This window comes from Adiantum capillus-veneris, chromosome 1 (genome assembly GCF_014529385.1).
Source record: "Adiantum capillus-veneris isolate H3 chromosome 1, ASM1452938v2, whole genome shotgun sequence".
Classification (NCBI taxonomy): Eukaryota; Viridiplantae; Streptophyta; class Polypodiopsida; order Polypodiales; family Pteridaceae; genus Adiantum; species Adiantum capillus-veneris.
Window position 1 is genome coordinate 37,001,310 of NC_140931.1, and position 7,659 is coordinate 37,008,968.

Consider the following 7,659-nt stretch of genomic DNA (forward strand, 5'->3'; position numbering starts at 1 on the left):
TGAGATCTCGACCGGGTGGCTTGGGAGTTGTCTGGACAGGAGGTGATACATAAAAAAACGTCACTTTTTGGAATTCAACCTCTTTCATTAGCTGTCTATGCATCTTAGTCTCATTAAAGACAACATCATTGTTATGGATCACTGATTGAATTTTTGGATCCCATAAACGATAGTCAAATTGACTATCTACACCATAGCCAATGAAGATACATTTTCTGGACTTAGCATCTAGCTTAGCATGCAACTCCTTGGGTTCATGTGTATATGCTTCACAACCAAATGTGTGGAGTTTTTCATAAGACAATTTATGTCCTGACCATAACTCCAAAGGTACACAAAACTATAATGAAGCATGTGGTGATCTATTAATCAAGTACACAGCTGTGTACTTGATCAAGTATATGACTGAAGCATTATACACGGCTGTGTATAATGATTTAGCCCAAAACGCTTGCAGTAAATTAGCCTCTGATAGCATAGAGAAAATCCGCTCTTGGATGGTCCTATTCATTTGTTCCGCAATGCCATTTTGTACAGGGATATAAAGAGCTGTAAACTCATGCTTGAGTCCCCCACTTGAACAAAAGTTTGTAAAATCTTTGGAGACATATTCTCCATCATTGTTTGAGCGCAAAGCTTTCAACTTATGTTCAGACTGAGTTTCAACACTAGACAAGAGCTTCTTGAAGCAAGAAAAGGTCTCATCTTTAGACTTCATGAATGTAACATAATAGGTCGCACCACCATGGGATTTAGAAGGCATTGGCCCTCATAAATAACTGTGCACAAGCTCTAAGGGTTTTCTTTCTTTGTCAAAAGAATGTGTATGATGTGTTCGTGTTTGCTTTCCATATTGATAGTGCTCACAAAAGGGAAAATCAGAAAATGACAAAGACGATAAGTAGCCCAAACGAGAGGGTGTCTCCATTTCCTTCTTTGACATATGTCCTAACTGGCTATGCCACAAAGCAAAGGTTAGCAGCTTGATTACAAAAAGAACACTTTTTTTATCAGGTACATAAAGAGGATAAAGTGAACCAACTCTTGAACCATGGGCTATAATAAGATGATCCTCCGCAACACGCCAAGACTGCTGATGAAAAGTGACTTTGTAACCCAAGCCATCAAGACGTCCAACCAAAATCAGATTGCGTGTCAAGGTTGGAACATGACGAACATTATGGATGATAAGCTTCACCCCGTTGGCCATAACCATGTCAATATCACCTACGCCAACGATGTCACGAGAGTAACTGTCACCAAGTGTTACAGAGCCAATGGTTTCCTTGTATGTAGTAAAACAATGCCTATGAGTGTGACATGCAATGAAGCACGCGAATCAAGAATCCATGTATGGGATACTTCACCACTAACAAGGAGTTCAACTGGCATAGAACTTTGCAAAGATAGGGTTTCTTGTGCATCATAAAAGACATCATTATATTCAGTCAACATATTAATGTCTTGCACATCATTGTCATCCTGAACTATGTTAAGTTCTTCAATCTTAACCGAACTCTTTGGTTTCTCTTCTTTATCATCATGATCTTTGCCTTTACCTTTTTCCTTCTCTTTGTCATGCTTCCAAGCATAACAATCCTTCTTTTGTGACCAAACTTATCTTATAGAGACCACAAGAATTTGATCTACCCTTTGATGTATCTATATTGCCCTTTCTTGGACTCACGTTGCAAAGAACGGCCCTTATGTTTCTTATCATCTCTTTGCACATAATGAGCTTCCCCATAATGCAAGCTAGTCATGGTCTTCCGATGCATCTCCTCTGACAAAAGTGCCCTAGTAACATCATCGTATTTTAGCGTACCATTAGGAGTAGAGTTACTAACAGCTATGCAAAAGATATCCCAAGAGGGTGGCAATGAACGAATGAAAAAGATTGCTTTCATCTCATCATCAATGGGCATGCACTGTGCACAAATCTGGGCAAAAAGAGAATCAAAATCATTGATATGGCTGACAAGCTAGCTGACTCCTTTATACAAAGGTTGAAAAGTGCTCGCATCATGAAAACCTTATTGCTAGCCGTATCCTTTTCGTAAGTGTCACATAATTTCTGCCATAAATCATGAGTATTCTCGCATTCTAACACTAAAAAGTACACCTACTCACCAAGGTGCAGTCTAATCGTAGACCGACATAGCTCATCAAGCTCCTCCCACTAAAACTGAGTCATGTGCATATCTTCAGTTCTAGCCGCATAGGCAATAGGCAACTTTTGCTTTTTTTGGACAAGCACATCATGCATTTGGTTCTTCCAGAGCTGAAAATTAGTGACATCAAACTTCTTTATGTCATAAATGTCACGGTCTTTGCTAGTAGACATGGTGACAAACGACCAAAAGATTATGGGAAAATTTCGGTAGAGTCTCCTTTGTATTTGGGACTATGTCAACCAAAATAAAATGACCAAGTATGTCACTCACAAAGCACAAAAGAGGGCAATGCCTCTCAAAAGCACACTGTATAGAGACCAACTGAGGCGTATAAACTGCCAAACTGACCATAGAACGCCAACTCGATGTCAAAAGCACCTATACCACTCTATACATGTCCTATGGCGAGGCCTCGGAAGGTATGCTCCAGCTACCTATATCACCGAAGGTATCTCCACATTTGTGAATACCCTAGCTCAATGAAAACCTCATGCTATCGACCCTCAACAATGTACGTTATGCAGCAAAATGTATAGCCAAGTCTTAAAAATGGCTATCATCCGGACCAAGTCTAAAAAATGACTAGGACTGCCATACTAGCCAAAAGATGGCTCCACAAAAGCGTAGAATGGCAGATCCACAAAAACATACAAGTTTGTCATGATGATCAAACATGCGCCAAAAGCATGTGCATGCAAAGAAATATCCATGTGGGGAGTCAACTACTCTCAAAAGAGCTCAAACACTGTAAGTGCCAACATATGCATGTACGCATAAAAAACTGCTCCCACTAGAATATTGCAAGCACTGAAACCTGTAGACTGTGAGTCGATGCTGATGCCGTAGCCAAAGCCAAAATCAAGGCCGAGAAGCACATAGGAAGCTAACCAAGCGGCTCTATGTACCTGTATCTGTACCTGTAGTCGAAGAAGACAATGCCATCAAACTCCCACTCTATGTGTGTGTATGAGGCCACTCCAAAAGAGGCTACACACTCCCAAATGAGCCATGTGCTTTCGTAGAATGAAGAGACTGCAACAATGGTACCTGTAATGGCTATGGAAGCTCTATAGCAAAAACTACCAAAAGAGAGCTGAAAAATGCGTGTCCTAAATCGTAGCTTGAATGAGATTTTTGATGGTAGGAATGGCTCCGAAAGGGGGGAAAAATTGCAAGACACTTGATGGAAATGCTCTCGGAATGTTGAATTTGCCGATGCCGAAGTTGAAACCTTGTTTGCACTCTTGAAAGTACGCGCGCATGGAAGCGATTTTGGGAATGAAACAACTCTGATACTAGATGAACTAGAGGAGCCGGGAGCACAATGTAGAGGAAGATGAATACGCACATACACTCATACACACACCACCACAGCCACACACACAGGTGGGAGGGGGAGAGCTGACACACAGTGTGTGCCCCCTTTCTTTCTTCTCTATCTTATGCACTTACGTACAATACACACTTTACATTGTGTTAGTGGCTCACACAAGAATATAATTGTACACTTAGAGTTAGTATCAGTTAGTGATGGGCGGTCAGCCACATGGCCATTAAAACTAACATTACCTCTATACACTTTATCCTCTTGTCCTTTCTTGACAAAACCGTGAGGCTGTGTTACATAAACTTCCTCAAATATGTCACCATTCAAGAAAGCAGTAACAATGTCTAACTGATGTACATCCCAAACAAAATGAGTTGCCAATGCACATAGAAAATGTACAGTAATCATACGAAAAGTGGGAGCAAAAGTCTCCTCATAATCTATGGCTTTTTGTTGTGCATAACCCTTTGCAACAAGTCGATCCTTATAGCGATCACTCTCACCATCCGGCTTGCGTTTTAACTTGTAAACCCACTTCCTACTGATGACCTTTTTGCCAAGAGGAAAATCACATAAAGTCCATGTGTCATTTTCTATAAGTGCATCATATTCAGATTGCATGGCAGCCACCCAATTTTTTGAATTTTGTGCTTCATCAAAAGACAGAGGTTTCTCAATATCACATAAGTTAGACACATCCAAGCATCACAATCTCATGCATAAGATTCATGGCGAGAACCTGAACGAGTACGACTAGACAAAGGTGCATCCAATTTACAGTCACGCAAAGTATACATCAACCATTTTGACATACCTCTAGCATGCTCATTCTCAGCCCTTTCCTCATCAAGTACATCATGTACATTTGCATCAGTAATAGGCTGATCTGTAACATTTGAAGAAACCTCCAACTACATATTCTTGCTTCCCATATACTTATGAAGGTGGGGACTAGTGGTATCTCTTTGTATCGACTATATCCATCATCAAAGTTGTCAACCTCATAATCGATTGCCTCATTTGTATTTTTTTTAAAGATCATTTTTCAACCCCATTCTATATGTGAAAATGTGAGAAATTATAGAATAAAATGTGAGAAATTATAGAGAAGAACATATGTGATCACAATTGAAGCTAAGATTATACATCTTCTAGCCACATAGATGCCTACATGCCACACGCGTCACATGCTACATATGCACACACACGTGCTATAGTCCATCTAGGATTGATGACCTATATGAACCACTACATGAAAGTATAAAAGATGCACTTCATAGATTTTGTACGGTGGATCAACCACCTACCATTGCATGAAGCTCAAGGAGGTCTTTAAATTTTGGCTTTTACTAGAGAAGTGGATAATGAAAAACATTACACTAATCATGGGAAATCCTTGTGTGTGGTCTCCTATGCAATGGACCATTATCGATCTCCTCCCCTCCATATTGGAGCAACCATTGTAGTTGTAGGAATTGAGGTGTGTCCTCTTCCTAAGGGCTCGACCATTCAAAGACTAATGTACAACATACATGCAAGCGAGGGTTTTGCCCCCCCAAAAAAATTACATTAGCATATAAGCTAGTCAAGCAGGAGGGTTTGAATATATGTTTGGGGTAGACCCCTAGTAAACCGAATACCACCCCCAAAACACACACACACACACACACACACATCCCAAAACTTCATACTTACTCTAAGAATTAACCTTTTTTTTAATGTAGTCTTCAGATTATAATTAATCTTGTTTGTCTTTTCATTGATGGGTTTTCATGAAAAATGTAGATGCAAAGTAGAAGATAAAGGACCAAAAACATTCACGACTGTTGCTTTTGCAAATGTTTGCTCACTTTCTTCTTTTATGAAATAAGCAAGCCAAATTATGGCTTTGGTTTATACAACAAAATTCAAACATTTATGTTATCAAGATTTGTGATTTGAAACTCATATCTTTCCACAAAAATTACATTAATACATATATCACGACCATACAAAAGGTAATGTCATTAAAATCTAATATCTAATTATCCCAAATGATTTTCTCATATTAAACTGATCATTAATGTGGGAAAATGAATGGGAACAAGAATTAGAATATAGATATGTGCTTTTGGACCTATCTCAACATCGGACGAAAGGGACAACAGGCTACATCTCATGAAGGGTCCAAAAGGGAGATGGTCTACCAAAGAGCAATGGCAGGTAATAGAGCTTTAAAAGACCTTGGGTGAAGCTTCATTAAAGCCTCCAAAGGTTAGTGTTAAAAGCCTTTAGGCCTTGGACCAAAGGGGTGGCTATTGCCATGGGTAGGTATTTTAAACCTTTGTAGATTTGGACTATGGTCACCAAGTGGATGCAAGTGGCCAAGTGAACACTCCCACTTGCATGGGGCGAGCCCTCTTTGTAGGGGATTAGAGAAAAACAAACACACACACACACACACACACACACACACACACACACACACTATATATATATATATATATATATATATATATAAGAGCTCCCCTTTTTCACATAAGGCATATAGGACACATGTCAGGCTCCTAGACAGGTTGCCCCCCAATGAAGCTTAATTCCTATTGGATGGCCTATGGCAAGGAACAATGAGCATTAAGCTTGAGTAAATTGAGCTTAAACATTTTAGAAAATTTTGCTAAAGAAAACAATGAGAAATGAGACCCCCCTAATTCCTATTGGACACTCTACCAAGGGGACCAATGAGAATTAAGCAGCCCATAAGCTAGCTTAATTCCTATTTTCAAGTTGATTTAGAGATCCAATAAGAGTTTAGCTTCTTTGAAAAAATTATCTAATCCCTCTCTAAAGGGGAAAGAAGGACACTTGTCACAAGGCTACACACCTTGCTTGTTATCTCTCATTGGCTAAGCCTTGGATGGACCAATAGGATGCAAGCATGAGTAATTGCATGAGGGGGGTTGACCAAGCAAGATGAGGCTCTGATTTTTGGCATACTCAACCACATACACTCACACAACTCATGTGTTGAGCAAAAACTCCATCTCCTTCTCCAAGCGAGCTACACCAACACCTCTTGGCTATGGAATGCAAATCCATTCAAGAGTCAAGCTTCAATGGCATGCTCATCTTCTCTACCAACTATATTACTATGCTAAGCTAAACTCCAAGAGTAATCTATGGTGAGGAATTTCATAAAATCTAATATCTAACCAACCCAAATGATTTTCACATATTAAATTGATCATTTAATGTGGGAGAATAAATAGGAACAAGGGTTAGAATATAGGTATGTGCTTCAGATGCATCTCAGCACGATACCAAAGGTAATGGGTCCAAATAGGAGATGGTCTATCAAAGAGCAATGCTAATGGAGCTTAAAGACCCTAGGGTTAGCTTCATTAAAGACCTCCAAAGGTTAGTGTTAAAAGTACTTTGACCTTAGGTAAGCTAGGGCTGAGCTTGAGGTGGGAACCCGGCCCAAGCTTGAGGTGCTTGCCGTTCTTGATGACTAAGGTGCTTGAGGTGCTTTTCATGCTTGCCGAATAGGGATCTTGAGATGCTTATGGGAACATTACCCAAGCTTGAGGTGCTTTGTCATGCTTGCTGACTAAGATGCTTGAGGGTAAGGTGTTCCACAAAGTCAACAACTATCCCTACAAGGAGGGGACGAGCCCTACAAGAGGGGTTAGAGAGAGAACACACACACACACACACACACACACACACACACACACACACACACACACACACACACACACACACACACACAAGGAAATCTTGGTACAAAGAAAGCATTTAGGTCACTTTTCAAGTTCCTCTTCATGTTGCCCTCATGGTGTGCCTAAAGCCTATTGGTTGGCCTCCCAAAGGGTCCAATGATAATTTAGTAGATTTAATTAAATATTTTTGCATTTATCAAGTCCTCTCTCAAAGAGGAAAGGGGGAAACTTGTCCCAAGGCTAGCATGCTTGCTTGATATGCATCATGCATGTGATTGGCCAGGCTTGTAGGGGTCCAATGAGCTTCAAGCATGAGCTACAAGGGGGGTTCGACTAAAGCAAGCTAGGGGGTTGCTTGAGGGGTATACTCTCCCACACACACTCACATACACTATCATTATGTGAAGTGCAAAGTGCAAGAGCTCCATCTCCTTCTTCAAGATAGTAGAGAAGTTGA